Source organism: Cuculus canorus, chromosome 1 (genome assembly GCF_017976375.1).
Source record: "Cuculus canorus isolate bCucCan1 chromosome 1, bCucCan1.pri, whole genome shotgun sequence".
NCBI classification, from domain to species: Eukaryota; Metazoa; Chordata; class Aves; order Cuculiformes; family Cuculidae; genus Cuculus; species Cuculus canorus.
In genome coordinates this window covers 30,413,464-30,436,849 of record NC_071401.1, presented here as the reverse complement: position 1 = coordinate 30,436,849, position 23,386 = coordinate 30,413,464, and the positions used below count along the sequence as shown (strand labels likewise).

At 42.4% G+C, this 23,386-nt stretch overlaps 1 long non-coding RNA gene across 1 annotated transcript; it reads right to left on the bottom strand.

Annotated features, from left to right (window-relative positions):
- Positions 1-501: 501 nt before the first annotated feature.
- Positions 502-22,702, bottom strand: LOC128854296 (uncharacterized). Its single transcript, XR_008453321.1, has 3 exons — positions 22,578-22,702; positions 5,778-6,330; positions 502-698 (listed from the first exon to the last, which is right to left on the bottom strand). It is a non-coding gene; the product is annotated as an uncharacterized LOC128854296 (long non-coding RNA).
- Positions 22,703-23,386: the final 684 nt, after the last annotated feature.

Sequence of the window (23,386 nt, the reverse complement as noted above, 5' to 3'; positions counted from 1 at the left end):
GATGTGTTAGAAATGAGATTTACATCGTGTTTTTCCGACACCCTGAAATACACACAACCGGAGCGTAACCACCGCCTTCCTCATACGGGATGGATGGAGGAAACAGCCTAAAAGCTTTAGCAAGTCCCCGAAGACCTGCTACTAGTGGACACTCGCACTACAGACCATGTTATTATGAAGGTATAAGCGATGGCCAGGGACGGCGTGAGCCAGGATTGCGCCCAGCAGAGGGAGGCAAAGCCCGTCTGTACATCACCCACCTCCCGCGCCTTCTGCCCGGGCCAGCAGGGGATAGGCTCATTCCAGTGAAGAGCTTCGGTCCCTCAAAGCTCTCCCAGTAAATGTCCATCTCCATCAGCTCCAGAGTTTTGAGGCAGGTCCTTCCCTCTCAAAGGTAACCTGGCTAAGGGAAATGCACAGACTTGCCGGGGTTGGTTATGCTTTGTCATCTCTTGGAAAACAATCTGTCCTCAACATGTAATATTTGAACTCAGCCTCCTCCTGTGGTGGGCGAAGACCCTCAGGTCTGTTTAAATCAATGTGGAGACCTTTTCTGATTGGTGAGAAAGAGGGATATGTTTGCCTAACCTCAGTCTGGCCAGTCAGCATCGTACTTAGACCACACTGTCTCGTGCCAGTTAATCTTATTTCACAAAGATCTGCATGAAGCCACTTGTCTTCAGAAGTTTTGAATCCATCTGCAAGATAAGAAAAGGGAGACTCATACTACCTGTGCTTTTTAAAGGCCAGCTAAGAGCTTTTTCCACTTCAGAGAAGAGGAGAAGGTGCAAAGATTGAGATTCGGTACTAATATAGTCCGACACTGCAAGGGTGATATACAAAAGCCCATAAGTAAGCAGGGGAATAATAAGTTATTGTGCTGATATCACTGGCAGGTAGGAAAGAAATGGAAAAGCAATGAGGTCAGCTGTTTCTTTACCTCACCTGCCTTGGCACAGCTTGCTGGCAGCATTGCCCATTCTCGGTTAAAGCTGCCGTTCACATTTACAGCTGGGATGTTTGCAGAAAATGTCACTCTCTCCACTTTCTGTGAATCTTGGCAAAATTCATAGGAAATTTTGTTTCAGTCACACAAGTGTTAAACTGCTTATGATGTTAACGTTATCAATACTGAATTTCAGGGGGAAAAAAGGATCAGGCAGAATTCAGATGGAGTAAAGGAGAACACGCATAGGTAAATAGCACATAAATACTTTTCTGAGCTGACAGTGGTGTAATAAAAAAATCTTGTCCAATAAGGAGAGTGTTTCCTTGTCTCATGGGGAGATATAACAACAAATTCAGTATGTAACATTCAGATCTCCCAAATCTGGTATCTCCATTAAGCTTAAATATAGTGCACGTGGCATCCACAGCGAGATCCATAACTCCTTATTTAGACATATAGGTTGCTTTTTACTGTTAATGGAAGATAGCAGATACCTCTGACGCAGTATCTAGAAAGCCCACTAAGGGGGGGGGAACCCAAAGGAAAAGAATAGCTGGTAGGAAACAACACCCCCCCATTCTACAGTGTAACAATTAAAGCCTCAATGTTCCTTTGAGGGAGGTTTCCCTCAAAAAAGAGTGAGATAAATATAGAGAAATATGCACATAGTGGCTGAAGATGTGGTCTGACTTGTTGAAGAGTAAACATCCATTTTCACAAGTTGCCTTCCTGCTTAAATGCAGTGCCCAGGGTTAGCTGTTAATGTTCATGTTAATACTGTTGTCCTGTTCAACAGGGCAAAGCAACCAAGCTCAGATACCTCAGCTGAAAAAAAAGCAGAGAACGTTTGGCTTCAAATATTGGCCAGCAATAATTCCAGGACTGCTTACACACAATGTCTCCGCCCCTTGCTGAAGTTTGATGGGACTGTGGTCAAGATAGTCCACCCTCGTTAAGGTAGCCACAAGTTCCAGTAGAAATACAGGTTAAGCATCTGCTCCAGGGCAGTGTACCTTAACTTCCTCAGAGTAAGCCACGCCTTGAGTCAAAATAGTTAAAATAAGTATAAAACCTGTGCTGTAGATCCAGCTTAGAAATTTGGGTTGGCTCAGACTCAGAGGGAAAGGCAGTGGCTACAGTGACATTTTCAGGCAAATCAGAAAATGGACATCCTTTGGTCAATCTTTGTTGCCTTGTTCATATAAACAGAGCTAGCTGAGTTCAATGAAGTATTTAACAAATGCAATTATGTTTTGACTGGTAAAAAAGGCACATTTTACAGGGTCTGTGGAAAATAAATCCGTTATTCATTCTCAGATTCATGGAAGGTAGATAGGGAAAAAGACCACTTTGTATCTCTGTGTTTGTCTCATTTTTTATGACAAATTATTCTCTGAGCTGCATTTTGAGTATTTAATCCAGCCTTTGTTGAATATAAGAAATACAGGTTATTTCTCATGCAAGATAATCAAGGACATTTGATGTTCTTATTTAATGTAATTTTCCTGATCTTTAGTTTCACCTCACTGCCTCAAGTTATACTTCTTTCCACCACTGATAAATCCCAAACCATCCTGTGCTTCAACGGGATGGTGTATGTTTGCATGCGAGGTCCAACACAAAAACAATGAGGCTCTTCTTATTTATCAAATTAAGGAAATCAACTATGTTGATCTTCAAATAGTTCCCTTCTGAGTTTACGTACAGCCAACATTCAAAGAAATTCCACAGATCATTTTCTGAAAGGCTGTTGAGCATCTCCAACATTTTTGCTTCCACATCTTCTACTGACAAAAAATGGGTTCATTTGAGCACCAACTTGATCTTTGAGAGGAGGGACATAGGTCTGGCAAATAGGATGATGTTGTTATAGCTAAAAATTTCTTCACAGACAGAATGTTGTGGGGTGGCATGTGGTAGTGGTGTTAACTCACTGTTCACTCTGACACACTGACATTTTCCAATCAAGGGTAAGAAAAGTTCTATATTTGAACATGCGTCCATTCATACTGAGTGAAGCAACCAGCTGAGCCTTGTCTCACTGTGACAGGTTAGAAGGTGTTCTATAACCATCTTTTTGTCTCTCTTCTCCCATTGTTGGTTCCCAAGCTATAGGGTTAGTCTCGGGGCTTTTGTGTTGGATCTCATTACACTGTGTTTATTTACATATTTACGTGCCTTTGTAGTGACTAACCTTTGGATGATTTAGCTGGCATCTTAAGAAATGCCAAGTTGCGTGAGATATCTAAATTGAAATATATTTGGCCTAGTTTTCATTATCATAGAACTCATTCATTCTAGTTGAAGCTGATCATGGTCTCCACAGTATTGTACCAACTGCCCAGGCTTATTTCTCACAGCGCTAGCTTGGCTGCAATATGGTTTATTAGCTCAGCTAGAGCAGCTGTACATTCTCCAGATCCGAGAACAGCCACTCTTGCAGACTTTGTGCATCTAAACCAGTAAAAGTGACTGCACTTGAGCTGTTGCTGCATGTAATCAAACACCATTAATCCATGAACAATACAAATCACCCAGGGGTGCACAACAGCTGAGGACTTCCAGTATTAAGACTACCTACTAGATATGCATTTCTTCAGTTCAAGCTTGGTTTTATATGTAAATTTTCATCTCCACCAGTGCTTTCTGCACCACACACTCACTATTCAACCAACGAATTCAGTGGGCCCCAGACCATTTCCTTCCATCTGTGACCTAAATGAACTGTTCTCCTCTTTCAGTAGTCTGTCAAGCAGCCTCTGCCGCCCCCTGTTTTCCCCGTCTGTCTCCCGACATCTGAGATCAATCCTGTTTTAGTACTTCTAAGCACAGTATCACGTAGAGGAGTTCTGGATGAGAGCTGCTTGTTCCCTTCCTTCTTTCTCCTCCTTCTCCTTCTCTGCCATTTCCACAGGCTGTTTTAGATATAGCCAAAAGTCTTACGAGCTCTTCTGGGCCTGACATTCAGGCACTGGACCCTTACTAAGGGTGGCATAATCAAGCATGAAGTTCTCCCCCCTTATAAATGCACTGAAATACAAGACACTTGTGCTGAGCACTCATGGTTCTTCAGTCGGGTCTCCTTCAAAAACACTAGGAGTCTTTTTCAATATATGGGCTTGATTTAGGTGATTAATTCTGCTTATTTAATTTAATTCCAGACATATGGGAATGTTGATGAGGTGCATTCATCCTTGCAGTCTTTACATGGAGAAAAGTATTGCTTTGCTTCCCATAAGATAAGGCCAGCATAAATAAAGATAACATGGTTCATCGTGCATTATTTCACAGATTAACCAGATGTGCAGTGGTGTGTCCATGTTTCACTAGGCATAAATTCACACTGCTGCCTAACAAACCAGCATACAGCTGGTCAAGGAGCTCTTTGCACATTGGAATATCCAGGTCATACTACAAGAACTTGATGGAAAACAGGACTGTACTTAAAACAATTCCTCAGCGGCAATTTCCCTTCCCAGCACTGTGTATCTCTGCCTGTTCCACACAACAGCTAGTATGGCTGTGCTGCAAAGTGGATTACTGAAATGATTTAAGCTGAAGAATTTTTTTAAAAGGTTTATTTTTAAACTAAGATCATTGAACTGATCCTGTTTGCAGTGCAGTCCTCGGAGCAGCTGCCTCAGCACAACTGAGGGGCGTGTGAGCTGCAACGCGTGGGTGGGAGGAAAGGGACGGAAATGGAGAGAGAAGCAACTTTTTTTAACCGTTTTCCCACTGGCAGAGAGAGCTTTCCAGACCAAGACCCTCAGCTTCTGAGAGGTCAACTGTCTTCTCTGCACTGGCACCTCTAAACTCTCCCTCTACCATGTTAACTAATGTGAATTTGAAGAGACTTGCTGAATGGTGCAGCACTGCCAGAGCGAGCCACTGCTTTCCTTCTGCAGAAGAGTATTTTGAAGGGCGGGCGAGAGAAAGGTGACCTGAGCTGCTACATTCCTGTTATTCTCAGCTGTTGCAGTGCCCTTGACAGGGGCTGCAGGGGGCAAAGATAGGGCAGCTTTCTGCAGCTGAACACAAGTCATTGCAGAGCTCAGATTTTAACTCGTGCACTGGTGACACTGGAGGTGGCCCAAGGGAGGAGGAAAGGGCTTGTAAAGCCCTGCCTCTTCCCTGCTTTCCATTTTGTGCCTGACTACAATCTGATTTTAAAAACCAGACGGGCCCAGAAAGCCTTGTGTTCACATTCCTTAACTTCAGCAAAAGCAGCTCTGCTGTCACTGCACCAAACTTTGTCTCTCAGCCTGGGTGTTGTCAGAGCACTACAAGATGCTTTCACAGTGTAGAGGGGAAATGACTGAACAGGGAGTTATAAATAAAGAGAGGATCAGGCTATGTGCACTAAATCCTGAATGCTGACACTAAACACATTTTTCGTTAAATGGATCTCATCTGACTGCTGCCTTCAGGCACAGCTCTGAGGGTAAAATTAAGATACTAGGCAAAGTCTGGGATGCAACAATAAACTTTTCTTTCATGTTAGTGAGAATCATGTGGTTAAGCCACTCTCCAAAGTCACTCTCAGTAATTATGAAACATACTTAGCCCATAATGGAGAATTAATGGATTGAAGTGATGCCTCATTGCACAGTGGTTTGACTGTGCGTAACAGCTTTCATCCTAAAACGTTTCAAAACCCCTGGGCTCAGGCTTGTTGCTACTGCAATCAGTGCTGAAATTATGACTGACTATCCACCAGCCTTGCAGAGAGACCTCATGCTGCCCAGCATCACCGAGGGAAGCTACCATCAGGGATCCTCACCCCTCCAGCCCCATCAGAGCTCATACCTGAACGCAGAGTGATACTTACATAGCAGTCCTTGTTCCACAGGCAGCTTGCCTGTTTTGCATTCATCTGCATAAGCAGCCCTTGAAGCAGGGATTAAATCAGTTTTCTTCCTTCCTGTGTGAATCCCATAATCTTTGGACTACAGCAATGCACATTCTTGTATGCCCTCTGTTGTTGTCCCCTTCAAGCTTTTAGTCTTTGCTGAAAAGCAGGGCAGCTTCACAGGGCAAAGCAAAGTCTTTCCATGGGGTGTAGTGGGGAGATGTGGGTCTGAACACTTCAGCTCTGCTCCTGTTGGAAGGAGATTGAACTCCGAACTCAGCACTGTGCTTTCTTCTCCGAGGCCCAGGCTCCTATAGGCAAGGCATTGAAGCACTGGACATTGCAGTACCCAAGGGCCATAGTGGATCTGGCTCCAGGTTAGCAGGGTCTTTGGCATCCGTATCTTCTCTCTTTTCGGAATCAATCCCTGAAGCACATAGTGCTGCAGGAGTCCATTTCATCTGATAAAGAATCAAGCTGATTTCTACTTGATGCTGTAGCTCGAAAAAATCTGCATCATAATTGAGCCTTTCTACACATAAAAAAAAAAGACAAAGAACAAAGCAAATTAATTTTTTTTAGGCTAAGAAATATGGATGTTCTAACCTCATCTGCAATTTACAAATCTGTCAGAAGAAGATTTAATGTGCCCTATCTTAAAACAAGCAAATTTTCTTATTGCTCAATGTTTATTATTCTATCTATATTTAACATTTGTGCATAAATTAATTTTATAAAGTTCTGCATTAATAAAAAATTTGGAATTCTGCACTGTTCACAGAAGGCCTCAACCACTTCTGAAAATGAGATTAAATTAAACCTAAGGGCTTATTTATCCTCAGTATTATCTATCCATTTTGAGTCAGACTTAATGCAAGGACAATGGAACTATAAACTAGACAGTTACACGGGACAATCTCTGGTCTTTCTTTCATTTTCCAAGTTAGGTCCCAGGTTCATGTGCGTCCATGCTTGTTCTGGAGCACAACAGAAGTGCTTGGAACCCAGCCTAGGACCACAGACCAAGGGCTTCCCCTGTTGAGGAGAATGTGACATTGACAAGAAAAAAATCTGTAATTTATTCATGCACGAGCACAGGCTATACTTTCAAATGAATTTTACTACTTGATCTGAAAGATTTCTATGCAGCAGTTTATTGTCATTCATTAAGCTTCAAAGGTTTTGATAGCCCCTCTACAACCCCAGTAATAGCCAGAACATATTAATAATGGTGTTTAGTAATGCAGAAATGGAATAGCCAAGTCTCATTCTGATTTACTACTCTTCCAGTAAAGTTTTTAATCAGTTAGTTTTACATGTTATCAATTCAATCCTTTGAAGTCTTGCTAGACACAAATACATATAGACATACAATATGTCCTCATCTACCAGTTTAATGAATTGTCATTCCGAAATTCTAGTTTTAAAATGTCTCTTACTTCCCTCACTGAAGAAATAGGATTCTCACAAAGAATTTGCGAGTGGTTCTACAGATTTTTGTGTTATTTCTCCTTCACCTTGTCTTTCACAATGAAGTCAAGAAATATCATGCATCCAGGGAATAGGGTATTTTTAAACTTAACCAGATCTCTTTGGCTGTTCGCTGCTGCTGTCATTCATGAATAATACTGCTTTGATGCATGGACAGTGCTACTGAATTCAACAAAGCTAATGATTTTGGGCAACAAGATACTCCAGGGGAGTGTGGCTGACTTCACACAGGGGTTGTCTCCATTTCAGGACAGACACAATGTCTAGCTAGACAGCACATACAGTCTCCATCTCAACTGCCAATTCTGGGCACTGCTGTAATACATATTAATAACAATTTTGTTGAAAGGTCTTACTGTAGTCTTTGATTTGCTTTGGCCCAGCCACATGAAGGGACATCCAAGTAAGAACAAAGACTACAGCTCATGGCCAGGGATAGAGTCAGCTAGTTAGGAGCATCTGGGACCGAGAGCTGAGGGCCCCTCTGAACCAGTCTGGCATCTATCTGATCTACATGGCTTATTTGAAATAGACTGTTAAAGACTGCAGAGAGAAGAGCCAGAGAAACTGTAAAGAACTGACCCCCCTTCCCCAAATAAGGTAAACAGACTTCTTTTTTAGCATCTCAAAAATAAAATTAAGAGATGAGAGTGTTGCACTGCACAAGTACCTTGATTGAGAGGAAATGCAGTACTCTTAAGGAGGGAAAGGCTTAGCAGAAACAAATGGTTGTAATTTAACTGATTTAATCAACAAGTAAAGTTTAAAAATGAGGCAGGGATTTTTACAGGAGGGTCTCTTGCTGATGCAACAAGACACAAAGGAAGGAGATGGATGCCTCTTTTCTGGGGTCTTGAGGTGAAGTCAAAAGTGTGAATTGTTTGTCTTTTGTGAAAACAAAAACACTTTCCAGGATTTCAAACAAAATTTAAAATAGATTCAAACAAGGGCTCTTTTCTGGTTTGTGGCTTAGTGCGTTATGAACACTAATGCACAGATCTGTGTGTTATTTTACAGTGTTTTGCCCACAAAGACTTTTCCAGAAATAGGGGTCTTCCTGACTGAAGTTTCACTGAAACAGAAAGTTGTCATGAAATGTTAGACAAATTGACATTTTCATGATTTAAAACCAAACACAAAACCTTCATTGAAATGTTCCCAACCAGCTCTAGTGAAATAATCCTATCTCAACATCTTGGACTTTCAGTCAGGAAGCACAATAAAGCAGATTTTATCATAATTTGGTTTCTGTGTTTTTCCACTACCATAAACTGTTATTTGTGTACTAAATGACATCTTGATATATCACATTGTGTCTCTGAGTTATATTCTACAGCTTGACTTTTCTAATGTGTGACGTAAGCTAGAAGTTTCTGCTACTTCTCCAGTGCATGCATGTGGAATGTCAGCTGAAGTTCTCTGCTTTCCTTCACACACAAGTTGAATCAAGAAGAATATACAGTATTTTGGTTACCTTTCTAAGGGAGAAAAAAATTCATCTTTTTAGTATGGAAAAAGTATGTTAAGGGGCAGAAAGCTGCTGAATTTTCTTGGAAGAGGTCTTCAGTGATGCCTACAAAAGGAACACTGCTTTCTGGCAACCCCTCCACAGGTCTCTCCTTTGTTTTGAAAACAGAGAAAACAGTCCTCTTCTTTTGCTAACCAAAGGAAGAGAGGATAGGTTAAATCTTTTTCTAAGAATACTCAGCATATATTTGCACTTTAATGAACTTAAAAACCTCTTTCTGGTTTCTCTCAGATGGGAGGATGATGCTGCAGGTTGGAGTCAATTCAAGACAAGTCAAATACCTACAAAATATCTACAAATATCTACAAAACAACAGGATACTCCAGGAGAGTATTCTGGTTCCTGGCAATCCCTGAGCCAGAGCCTGACAGGGTGCTGCATGAAATGGCCACACAGCTGTTTCATACCCATATAAATGTATGCAAATGCCCTAGATACCTGGGACGATGGAAGCCCAGAAAAGCTATTTCAGAAGCAATTCCTGCTTTCTGCTGGTTTATCATGATTTCTTCTGGATGAGATGGAAGGCTGAACTGTCTGAACTTGGGGTGAGATGGGATTTGGGATGGGATGGAAGTGTGCAATGCACGTGGCCTCTGTAGGCATTGTGTGTGGAGCGTATCTAGGCATGTGGATGCATGAGGTGAGTGGGGAGAAAGAGCAGGACCAGCCCTTTTGACAATGGTGAACCAAGCTGGTAGGTGGAGAGTATTCCCTGGGAAATGACGTTCTCTTTCTTCTGAGGAAACTGCCTCCACCTGAACGAGCAGAGCATCTCCCCTCCTTTTCCTCCAGAGTAATGCACCCCCTATGGATTGTTGGAAGAGACTGGGCAGAGGGCCGGACGACACTTAAATCAAACCATTATCCGTGTTTTATATCTTAGCCTAGCATATAACCAAAGACCAGACTAGCTTAACTAAGCAAGGACATTCCTTAAGTGCTCTGCACATTTTCCTACTGCATATTACAATTGCAGCAGCATCTGGAACTCTGATCACGACGGTGCAGAAAATCTGATATTTCTTGTGCTTATAGTAGTGTAATCACTATATATTCAAATAGCTTCCCTGGAGGCATTTCCAGCCTCTTTCACCGCACTGGAATATAAAACTAAGTAACACGCTTGACTGCAAAATCAGTTTAGTTGGGGATATTTATAATCTATAAAGTTTCACATAGAGGTGCAACTTGTGTATATTTTATGCCAGAGCTATATGTATTGCTAATTATACCAGTGTTAATACATAGTTGTGAGCAACTGAGATAGTGGATGTTCTAGGTCCATCTCCACAACGACAAAAAAGGCTGTGGAAAGTGTCAGGATCATCCTAATATTCTCACAGAAACTGGATTTCCTGTACACTTTAATTTATCATTGTTTCTCAAGTATTTTACTGGTAGCTTGTGGTACTAAAGCATGTACAACTACATTAGAATGATTTACATCTCCTTTTATTTTCATAGCACCCTGGTCATGTGTAGATCATGTCATATAAACAAAACTGAGCAAAAATACAAAGAAAACCACTTCCTGATGTAATAGAGTTACAGGAAGAAATATTGTGGTTATAAAGGGAATGAAGTGTGTGGAGGGGTTGGTATTTTATCAGTGAGATGTAGGCTTTTATTAGATTTGGACTCTGAGCATTTAACCTGCCCAAGGCAAAGGGCATTTATAACAGGTGGACATTAGGCATGATGTGGAGGAGTATTTTTCTTGTACAGCACCAGCATAAACATCAGGATGACAGATCTGTTTAACATCATGCCGAAAGGGGGAACTAGTTTTTTCTGCTTTAACTCACTTCAGATGGGTTGATTCCAGCCCTCAGTTCATATAGTCACAGCTCTGCTGAGGGAGACATGAATGCATAAGTGTACCTTGAGGGCAGACCACAGGTCATTATCTCATCATAAAAATGACCTGGTGAGATCACCTGGTCTGCAGAGCCATTCGGGGCAGCCAAAAGCAGGCACAGATTCCTCTTTCGCATAGGGTTTAATAGAGAATCACTGCTTGAATGAGAGAGTCCCTGCAGTAAGAAATTGCTTTCCATTCTTATTGCTGTTTTCTTTTTCCTTCTGGCACCAGAGGTTTGTGGGTTCTCTCCTATAGTCTGGTTATGTGTAATCCTACATTTTCTTGCTACTGCTGCTTTGGCCCTGAGCACAACAGATCTAGGACAAAGCTAGAGCTGGCCTTAGTTCCTTCATGGTCCCAGACAGCCTCCGTGAGGCTAATCCCTTGGCTACAATCCCAGGAAGGCAGCACACTACTTGGTCAGCAGGGCTTGCATTCAAGTTTGTGTTACCAACGATCCAGAAGCATTCCTGCTGATTCCTGCAGGAGAATCCGTGTGGCTGGCAGATAAACAAGTCACGTGTCAGATCTGGGAATGCTTTGTTCTAATTTACATGTCCAGGCAGGTGCCTAGCTTGCTTACGTAATGGACCTCCTTTCATTTGGACCACCTGTGGCTGTGGAGGGCTTCACATCTCCATGCTGGAGGTCTGCCAAGCCCCCTCAACACAGACAACACACAGCTCTCTGGATGTGTGGGCAGAAGCCCACGCATCTGGTCAGTGGCATTTCTTTGCAGCTGTGTTTGTAGCCAGCGGAGCACACCCTGGCACTTCTTGGGGAGGCTGAGCAGCTGTGGACATCCAAGGAGAGCATCCATCCAGCAAGAGACCACACCAGATTTCAGTCCTCTGCTGCCTGCAAAAGCGGAAAACTCACTGCATTCACCAAGCCTTGACAGAGCTTAACTCTCAGTTATATCTTTTGTAAATATATATATATATGTTTGTATCACATTAGCTTTGCTGTTGGAGCTACATTACAGGGTGGGATCTCCCTTGATGAAAGCTGGTCATACAACAACCACCCAAGTTCTTTCTGTCATGTTATCCTGAGGCATTAAAGGATACAAGTGAAACGGAAACCATGGATGAGGCTGCCTGCTAGAGATATCATCTGGTAAGATGCAATGCTCCTCTTTTTTTTTGTCTATAACCCAGGAAAGAAATGGCCTGCAAGGGGCAATGCTTTGAATGGGTCGCTTTGAGCTGTATAAGCATCACAGGCTTCTCCTGCGAGCACAGGGTAAGGCTTTAAACCATGGTGTCAAGATACTTTTCTCTAGCATGACCTGGAGGTGTCAAAGCTGAGGTGTCAGCAGAGGTCCTGGAAATACTCACAGCTTCAGCAGATGGGAGATGAAGTACACTATGCCAAAGGCTGTAGGCACTATGCTAAGGTTGGCTGGTAGAAGAATAAAGCTCCCTAGCATGGGGGTCCTAGCATGGGAGAGCAAATTTTTCCCTCTAAGTGTAGGGCAAAGCTTGAGTAAGGATTTTACAGGAGAAATTAAGTGAAAAAAACGTTCTGAAGAATCTAAGTAGAGATGCCCGCAGTTCATGCAGTTTGCAAATGGAAAAACCTGGCCTGAAAAAGCAACCTCCTGGGAAAAATGAACTGAAGAACTGAACATACTTGCTCCTTCAGCAGGACTTTAGAATGAAAACCCCTGACTTATCTTTGCTGTAGGCCACCTCATTTGCTGCACGGAAGAGAAGGACCTGGGGGTGCTGGTTGACAGCCGACTGAACATGAGCCAGCAGTGTGCCTAGGCGGCCAATAAGGCCAACGGCATCTTGGCTTGTATCAGAAATGGGGTCACCAGCAGGTCCAGGGAGGTTATTCTCCCTCTGTACTCAGCACTGATGAGACCGCACCTTGAATATTGTGTTCAGTTCTGGACCCCTCACCACAAGAAGGATGTTGAGGCTCTGGAGCGTGTCCAGAGAAGAGCAACAAAGCTGGTGAGGGGGCTGGAGAACAAGTCATACGAGGAGCGGCTGAGAGAGCTGGGGTTGTTTAGCCTTGAGAAGAGGAGGCTGAGGGGAGACCTTATTACTCTCTACAACTACCTGAAAGGAGGTTGTGGAGAGAAGGGAGCTGGCCTCTTCTCCCAAGTGACAGGGGACAGGACAAGAGGGAATGGCCTGAAGCTCCGTCAGGGGAGGTTCAGGTTGGATATCAGAAAAAAATTCTTCACAGAAAGAGTCATTGGGTACTGGAACAGGCTGCCCAGGGAGGTGGTCGAGTCACCTTCCCTGGAGGTGTTTAAGGAACGGGTGGATGAAGTGCTGAGGGACATGGTTTAGGGAGTGTTAGGAATGGTTGGACTCGATGATCCAATGGGTCCTTTCCAACCTTGTGATTCTGTGATTTTCCCCAAACTCTCCTGTTGTAGTGCTGTGCATTTCAATCAAAACGCATTTACAATTAAGCGGTACCTATAAAACCAATGGGTTCTATGTTTCTTTCTAGTCTTCATACAGAAAGGTTTTCAAGCACCATACAAATGTGAAAAGATCAGCTGGAAATGCATTTCAAGGAAAGCTTTAGCTTGAAAGAACAGCTAAGATTATCCTCCATCCCCTGCCATTTGGTATTCAAGTTAATGTATCCTCTGTAGTTATTAGGGATAAACACTGAACTGCATAAAGCTCAGTGCACTGAAAATGTAAAATAATTTTCCATAATAATTCATTTCCACACAGTTATGAAAGGGTTGTAACTGATCTTGCTTTTTATTATTTTCAAGGTGGTGATAAAACTGCACAAGAAATATCTGAAAATGTAAAAAGTTAACTAAATTAAAATTACTTGAACTTTGGCAGTGACATCAATAGCATAACTGTGGAAGATGTCTCTTTAACTACAGATGAGTAGAAAAGAAAATTATATTTTCTTCTAACTGATGAAACCTCTCATGTGATGTACAGCAAAATAATTTCATTTTAAAAGCAGTTTAACAACATTTACAAGTACTTTTTCTTAGTTCTTAGAGTTTTAGAACTACAGGAGAGATTTATTTTCTGCTTACTTACATGGAAATACCAAGGGTATATCTCCAGGTGATGCTTATATCCATACAGTTGCATTACAAGAATTCAAAAAATATTTTTCTAACTCTCTAAACAAAGAAAGACGGACTTTATTTATCTCCTTGAATGTTAGATAATGATGTCCTGGTTACGCTTTTAAACTCTTGAAGGATCCCTTAGATGAAGTTGGCAGAGGGGTATTATCAGAAGTTTTATGTTTCTTACACAATCGGCACCAAGATTTTTTTGTTTATTGTAACCTTGAAATTTAATGACCATATGATGCATGTGCTGAAGTTAACTATATCATGCACTCATTGAGAGGAAAGACACAATACAGAATTGGTACTTCCTCAGTTATAAGTATGGCATTTATATAAAACACTTCTTAGAGAAGAAAAAAATAAAGAAGAATTATGTCACGTCTTGACAATTATGTCAAGTACTTGACTTCACATTTTAATTTGAGTCCTCAATCTGACGAATATGAAAAAACACTGAAAAGATCCTCACTTTCGGGGCACTCTAAGTTCTTCTGAGTGGCTTCAATCTGACAGAAAGCGGGATATGGAATATTTGCATAAGGCTTATTGTGTACCAAGAGTCTCAGAACAGCTGCTTGAGTGTGTTTCAGGAGTCTTATATCAGGAAATAGGCTGAATCTTGTTCCTCTCATGATCTTAAACCTCTCAGAACTCATGATGCCATTCCTACTTCAGATGCAGACCCATGCTCAATATTTTTCAATAGTGACCCAGTTAAAAACTGTATTATTCTGAGGCTTCACAGAAAAATAATTCCCGTTTTTCCAGGAAGAATTGCATTAACTGATTTCAAGACACAGAGGATAAGTTGAAATATATCAAAACGTGTGTCTGTCAATAATGACAAAGTAAATGATGCCTGAGGTAATTTAGTTGGCTATTGGACAGTATTTGAAATGAACACTTGAGGGACACATCCATTATTAAAAGGAAAATATCATTTCCCTAATGTGTCCCGTATTAGGCATGGTTCACTCACAAGAGGTGATCACGTGTGCTGTGAAAGACCTGTACTCATCTGCCCTGACAGGGAGCCCTGTCCCAAACGGGACCCCAGATGTCCTGCCCCACTATGGTCCTGTTCCCCTCACTTGCTTCTGGCCATGACCATCCAACTTGGAGACCTCCTGCAAAGCCCCAGTCTCTGTTCTCCTCTCACTTCAGTGGCAGTTTCTCATCAGAAAGGGTTAAAGGAGGAGAAGGGTTGTAGCAAGGATTGGGTGAACCTCTCTGGCAGGATGTGGGTGGCCCAAAGCCACCAGACGCTGATGTGGGACCCCGAAGCGGCTGGCAGAAGCACCAGCTCACTTCCTATGCCTTGCTGCTCACTGAGCTGCAGCCATTCAGCTGCTTGCCACTACTGGAGCAGATCCTAAAATAAGAAGAGAAGCGAGGCTTTTTTAGTGTGCTTATGCAAGTGTAGGGTGGCACTTGGTATGCAGCCGGGTTCTCCACGGCATGTAGTCAGCTTCCGCCCTGTGCGAGCAGATTTTTTCTCATGGTTGGGGAAATAAACCAATAAAATGTTATTTCTAAACAAAGCTTGGCAGACGATTCAGGATAAGGTACAGTGCTGCTCTTAATTTTTTTTTCCAAAAGAATGGATTTCAAATTAATGACCCCTGAAGCACATTTATTGGCTCTGTAAGAACAACCAAAGCATCCTTGTTTTTTCTTTATTTCAGGATAAGAAGAGAGATTTGCAGCACAGATTTTACAACTTGAAAGACAATTCACTGATTCATAGAAGAATATTTACAGGATTTTCCTGACTAGGAAATATACTTCAAGCTGCAGGACAGGAAGCAACTACTGCGAATATTTTAGCAGAGGCTGTGGGTTGTTGGCATTGCTGCAAGCATAGGTCCGTCTACAGGCCAGGGCTGCGCTGTTTTCGGAATGACTTTGTTTTGATGTTGACATGTGACTCGGCCAACCAAGCCAAAGTGTGATAAGACTCTTAACGTGATTTAGCAGTGCAGGAAGAGGGAAAACAATGATTGTTTTTGAGAGTGTAAGGAAAAGAAATCCTGCTCTGCTCGATTTTTTTTTTTTCAATTGTTTTCGAGAGTCACTCAAGCTTTAAAAAAAAAAGAGCTTGCTCTCAGCATGAATTTTTCCTGTGGGTAATTATCTGGACATACATAAAACTGGGTCAGTGGTTCCCACCCTTTCCAAGCCATGTTTGGATTTCTGCCAAAATTTTCAACATTACTTCTTGCCTTCGTGTGGAAGAACTGTGGCAAATCAGACGTGTATAGCCCTGTCACTCTCACCAGCAATCATGCTGCAAACACGACTGTCTTGGTGACTACTCTGATAGTTTTTACTTATCTACAGTTGCTGAGACATGGCTGAAAGCTTGGCCTCCAGTCTTTGCATCTGTCAGGGTGGTTTAAAAATATATGTATTCAAAATTATGTATGCTGAATGATGAATACTTACAAAACCTAGTGAACAGTCAGAACAAAACGTTGATGCCTCTTCATGCTGACAAATCTTGTCTCTCAATGACCTTGAAGTCCATTGCTAAAGGATTGTGAAGCTTCTACTGCAAGACACTCCACTGCGGTTCAGGCCCACACTGTTAATATTTCTCTATGATAATTCCTGTTTGGGCTCATTACACCCTAGAAAAGGTGGGCAACGTTCACAAGAAAAGCACTAGCCAAAGGGTAAAGTCAGCCCAGCAACAGCATTGTTGCAAAAACGAGTCATAAGGGTACGTGTTTGTGTGTGTATGTATATATTTGCCTAATGAAGAGGTATCTGTAACTGGTAGCATCATTGGAAGATAACAGCAGGTGTATCACAGCCTATACAGCCGAACTTTGTCAGCATTCCACGTGATGAAAGAAAGTATCATTTTAGGACAAAGTGAAACTAGTGTGGGAGAATATATGCTTCATGCCAGCGCCTGGATCGATTCTCCCCTTAACGATACACCATTCCCCCATGTGACTTCTGTTCTGTCTCATTCTGTGAGGTCTCCCAGATAAGATGGTGCATCCATGTTATATTTTCAGTAATATGAAACAGCCTTGGAAAGACAAAGAAAATTTGCCTTTTTACAGCCTCCCCGGTGACCTTTTCTTAACTCTGGCAGCCCACGTGGCCACCCCTGCAGAGGAACAGTCCTTCATCTTGTGTGTGCCGTTGGCTTCATATGCACAGGAAAGCTGGATTCCTGTTACTCCCCAGCACAACACATCACTCTCGTGCCAGTAGTGGGTTCGTAGCCCTTCAGACAAATGCAGAGCTTCCTATAAACCTTTGAAGCCATAATGCTGGCAGCAAAAGCCAGGATGTGGGAAGCAGGACCATGGGACACAGGCACCCTGCTCTTCTGTTTAACCAGTAGGTCACTTCCTATTAACACTAGGGTTACCTCCTACAGGTAAAACCATAAATCGTGCTGCCCAGCAGTCACCAAGTTGAGAAAGCTACCTCTGAATTCAGAAACTGAGTCTGGAACTATGCTACCTGTTGCTCCATGTCCCATTCATTATGGTTGAATCTGTTGAATTCGTGTTTTTTTTAGCCCAGCTCATAAAAATAATGTCCTGGGTGATCAAAGCTCCACTTTGATCTGCAGACCTCTTCCTTTGACTTCAGGCACAAGCCTCAAACACCTCAAGGACATCTGCTAATGAGCCTGAAATGAGTCTGCCCTTTGCTGTGCTGAGCAGAGCTAGATGGACAAGAATAAGCAGCCCTTAAGCCAGTTTGTGCAGTAGAACAATGGACATTTATCATTTGCCTTAACCACAGCAAGGGCTCTCAGTTGCTGAAAGACATCTTGTCTCCAGCCTTGCCTCTCTGAAGGAGAACTATTTGTCCCAAGATTTCCTCAGCTATCTTCAGTCCTAACTGAAAACTCCAGTTACTGGGATAGGAAATTACTTGGAAAATCTTGAGAAATCATTTTCATTAGGGTCAGATTCACCTCAGACTGTTCTCTCTCCCAGGAGACACCTTGGTAGTACCCAGGCACAGATTTCTGCTTATCTTCAGGTTGGTCTGATGGAGAAAGCTTGGGCTTTGGCAAACCTTTAACTTGGACCAGGGTGTACCCCTACATGTATGGATGCTCTAGGAATGCTATGCCTTTGCTACTCCTATTGCTGCCCTGTTAGCCTATCACATGGTGATGGGAAAGACACAGTCTTTTTAGGAAGCATCCTGACATTGCCTGCCACGGATAACTAGAATTTGTAGATACCTTAATTTGAGCTCCCTTTGGCATGTGGATCCTTGCTGCTAAGCCTGATGTACACTGTAAGTGTGCATGGACTAGGTGTGAAGAAGCACATCAGGTTTTTTTCTGGCTTGGCCAGCTCAGCTTAAGTTTAGGTTTGCCAAAAACTATTGGGCTTTCCTGCAACCTGTCACCACCACAGTATCTCCCTATGATAGCCCGAAGAATACCTGATCCTCAGTAAGAGCTCAACTGAGGATGTGTTAAAGAGACTATAGAGATGACTAGGTGAAGGAAAGAACTATGTGAGATTCTCATGCTATTTAATGCTGTAAGTAATAAGCAAACTTCTGGTGTAGCAGTGTAGGGCAAGAGCAAAGGGGTGAGAGTTGCATGACTGGTAAGTTCCCAAACTTGCAACATTGATGAGTTTGAGAACCTGAATTAGGAAACAAAACTGAAGCTTAGAAGAAAACAAGAAGTAGAATTCTGTGTCTGTAATTTGGGGTTTTTTTTGGGTGCACAGGCTTAAAAAAAGGCCATCTGGGATTTTAGAAACTCTGAAATATCCTGAATGTTCATAGGGAACAAATGCATACTCTTATGGAAGTGTGGCCATGCACAGGCATATGGCCATCAGTGTGGCAGTAAATTAGCATTGCATATATGTCACCTAAAGAGGTGAATGTCAGGCAGATTCCATAATTCCTGGAGTTCCCAAACAGATCAAGGTCAAGACAGTAAATGGAAACTAAAAGGTCAAGGTCAGTCTAGGTCAACAGCCAAAGTCACAGTCAAAATCAAACATCACATCATTTTGATACAGAGACAGTGCACAGCAGAGAAACTGCTGGAGATTCAATTAGTACTCAGTCACCAATTCTAATGGGTTTCCAGTTCTTTTCTCCCTGTGTCTAAGGTTTACTCATACCACACAGTGAGTGGTGTTTTAGACATGAGGATGTGTAGCATTTAGACACAAATGTTGGTAGCATATTATTAGGCCTCTGTCACTAAGGCTTATCTCACTTTCTATCTTTGCCCCCAAATGTTAGGAGTGCCACAGATGGGCATTTTGCTGGGAAGGAAAACTTGGAGTTAAGCCTAGGCTAAACATGACTTTGATATACACAGATTCCTGCTAGGTTTACAAGCAATTTACTTGACTCTTTCATGGATTAAATATGATGGAGTTTGACCAATCTGTGTGGCAATCTATTAATTTAATCCTATTCATGCACACAGCATATCTGTCTGTGTGCATTTACACTCCACTGAACAGAGGCTTCAGCTCCTGCTACACCCTGGTTGCTTGAGTCACATCAATACATATAAAGATCCCAAGTCCAAGACTGGTTCCTGGAATCCAACGTTGTAATGTTTGAGGTTTTGGCAGTATTAGGAAACAGAGAAAAGACTTAATTGGTGTAGGCATGTTTACTCTGATGGCACAATTAATGCTTATAGAAGAAATGATCATTCAGGAGATACCTGTGTATCTCTATCTGTACATGTATGGGGGATTGTCTATGTATTCCTTCTGCTGATACTGTTAGGTAGGGGCTGGTGAGCAAGCACAGCTTCTGGAGCATCCCACCCTGTGGGACTGGGAAGGGTTGGCCAAGTGCCTTGCTAAGGAAGCTGAACTGCTCTGATGTGGCTCCAGCCTGCATCTGGGCAGCTCCAAGTGCCAGAGGGTCAAGCCTTGTCAGTTTGATTTGGCCTCTGAGGTGTGCCCTGGGCTGCAGCATCTGAAGGGCTCAGTGATCTCTTTTTCTAAAAACCTTGTAGGGCAAAACACAGATGTCTCCATTGCAGTTAAGCCTCCCTGGTGTCCTTTCCAGACAGTGGAGAGCAATGAGCACTCTGACAGCACAATTTCTGACCTAGCTTAGGGTGAGAGAACTCATTGCCTACAAGCACGTGGTTCTCCCCATTGAATAAGAGGGAATTGAGGTTGACTAGCTTAAGCAGTGACTGCTTACATTAACTTTGGATTTGCCTAAGTTTAATTAGATGACAGAGAAGTCTGTGTTGTTGCCTAAACAACTACTAGCTTTCTGCAGAGATGTGTCCTGAGAGAACGACTGGAGCAGAGGATTATCGTTGGAGGTGCACAAGAGATAAAGCTAGTCTGATCATTTCTTCTCTGCATCTACGGAATTACATCATTTTAACCAGAAATGAAGCATTTTATGTTTAATTTTAGTCTCCATTCATGTACATAATCCACCGGTAGACAGGCTTTTCTAATCCTCTTGTCAGCAAGAGCTTTGTCAGTCTTATGCTCTCTAAGTTGATATATCCTAGCAACACCAGAATTAAACTAACTGCAGTGAAACAGGGAAGCTACAGGAATGTCCAAGATATCAGATGTTTGCCATCAGCTGATGAATACAGCTGCTTTCAGTGAAGTTTCGAGCAGCTCAGTGGCCCAAAGATGCATCCTAACAGCAACGTGATAAAATGAGGTATAGACCATTTCTCACAGTCACGTTTTCCCTAAAATCTCATTTGAAGTTATGCTAATTGGTAGAGACACTGACATGATTGCACAGGTAGCTCTCAAAGACAGAGGGAGGGCACATGAGTAGCTAACAGGAAGAGGTGGCACTGCTTCAGTTTCTCTGAAGGTAAAGAGATGCTCCTCTCACCCACACTGACTGATGGTTGTCTCTGGGCACGTGAGCTCACAGAAGACGTTTCCTTTTTAATAACAGCACTTTTCTGCATTTTTCATTTTTCTTGATCTGTTTTTCTTGAAGAATATCTAAAAAAGGAAACCGAACAGACTCTTTCTATGAAAGCCATATCCGATACAATGCAGCAGCTGGGGCAGCACTTTGATCTATAGTATCCCTGGATTAGATTCTGCATATGTTCCTGTGCGATACTGAAAGACATCAGTGAAGGATAAAGTCCATAAAAACTTCCCTATTTTTAAATGAACAAGCGAACGAACAAACAACAACAAAACTCAGCAGAGAAAAGTTCTTCCCACTGACATTGAAGACTCCCTGTTAGGCTGCACCTTGGATGGATGGACAGCTTTTCCTGTGACTTTTAGCACTAGGCCCTGTTTTACCTTCATTTCCTGAACTTCTGGGAAGAAAAACTTCCATCGTACCACAAATTATTTAAATCTCCTTTTCCACTCCATCACAGTTTCATTCAATTCACTCACTTTGCAAGCAGACCATGTAACTTCATTTGCTTCCTTTATTGCCAGCCCAGATTTAAAGAAGGACAGGCACTCTGCCACACTTCCCAGTGTGACATTTGGTCCTGTTCACTGCTAACACCCAGGAATTCCTCTGAAAATGTACGTCACAGTCCTGGTCTCCCAGTGCCTCCTTTCTTTTGGGTGTTACCAGCCTTCTCTCATCCCCAGGGCAGCGTAGGAGGGAGCTTGCCTTCCTTTAACCAACGGATTTCTGTGTGCCCCTGTTTGCCCTTCTGCTCATTCATCCTCCCGCTAAGGCTGGTGGCTCTCTGACTTTTCCCTCACTCTCTCTTTCTTTCCTTCCTGGCATTATTTTTTTTATTCACTTGCCGTGGCTAAAATTTATATCAGCATTATCTGTGACTGTGGTCAGAGCTGAATTAAGGAAGAAGTATTCATCTGCTGGGAGGCAGTACTTCCACCACCGCTAGGATGTTCAAAGCTGATAGTTAGGATCAGCCAATATCTTGTCATGCATTTTTCCCCCACCTCTCTTTTAGTTCTTTGATTCCTGCTTAAATCAATGGGCTATGTCCATGATAGCTTATAAGACTCCACATAATTATGGAACTGATGGACTCCTTCAGCATCTTCAGACAAAAGGACCAGGGCAAAGATTTGTCTTGTAGTTGAAAAAAGGGGTTGAACAAAGGGGTTTGCTTTGCTTTGCTTTGAAAACTAAGAAAATGTTTCATCAGAAAAGTGAAAAAACCCAAAGCACTCAATAATGGTTGCTTGCTTATTAGATCTTATATACCAGAGGTTTGTAGACTTAAGTGCACACAGCTGTTCCCTATATAAATACTCCAAGCCCTGACTGTTGCTTTCTTATGAGAAGTCTCGAACTGAAATAAATGAATTGTAAAAAAAGCCATATGTGAAGCTCATCAGATCAGTAAATCCATTCTTCAGCATATGATTATCTCCCAAATTCAGAGTGACAAGGATCTATGCATGCATTAATACCGTCAATTTTCTTGATGATGTATCACGATACCTGCAACATCACTATCCCACATGCCTACCACACATTTCCAGCACATACAATAGCATCCTCATCAATAGTATATAAAACAGATTGAGGTAATCACTCTGTTAATTACTTGTTCCTTATCAGAAATCTCTTATTAGATTTAAGTTTCCCCAGCTTGCTGATTTATCATCACAATATTTGACATTTTGCCACCTCTGGAATGATTTGATTCTGAGAAAATGAGAGAGTTTATTTTAAAAGATCATTAAAAAGTCTTGAACCGTTATGCCAGAAGACATGAAAATGCAAATTAAATAAGCCTTAATAGCTCAGAAATGAGAAGAGGAATTGAAAGAACCTACCATTTATTAAAAAAAATCCCCAAAACAAAGAAAAACTTTTAAAGGTTTTCAAGCCAGTTACCTACTACTTAGGGATCTGATAGATGTGGTTTAAGATCCTGAGCCTGACAACACTGCTAAACTCCAAAAACTTCTCAGAAGTAGAAACCTTTCTATGTACTCCTCTGTTGAGTGTGTGCCTGCTCCATGCTGGGCAACATATTTTTTCAGAAGTGTCTCAGCTTCCTGTGACAGCATCATGTTTTTCTCAATTCCTCTCCTCTTGCTCCTTTCTCTTCCCTGGTGGCATGATATGCTGAGTGCTCAAACTACTTCTGACTCATAGAATCATAGAATGACTAGGTTGGAAGGGTCCCACTGGGTCATCGAGTCCAACCATTCCCAATGCTCCCTTAAACCACGTCCCTCAGCACCTGTCTGTGTCCATCTGTCCCTTAAACTCCTTCCCATTTGCTTTGCACTTCATTTTTTGTTTCTGCTGTTGTTTGTTTGGACTCCTCCGTATGATGTAGCTGCAAAGAAACAGGCAGTTGCAGAATTATGCTAAGGCAGCCCAAAAGAAGGAGGGATGTCACTGGCCCAGAAATGCTGGGGAGGTGCCATGGCATTAAGAGCAATCCCCAGTGACCTTATCAACTTCTCCTTCTCTGCCACAGCCACTGCCTCCTCCTCCTGCTGTTCAGATCTTTGCACTATTATCTGCCCCACTGGGCCTCAGGAGCAAGGTGGGCAGCCCTCTCCTGACCCCATCAGGCTGCTGGAGGGGTTTGGATTATCAGTGAGAAGGACTGGGGCATTGAAGAGCACCCCAGGGAGCAGGGCTGGGTCAGCTGTCCTTCTTGTGTTGCCATTTCTGCCCTGACACTCATA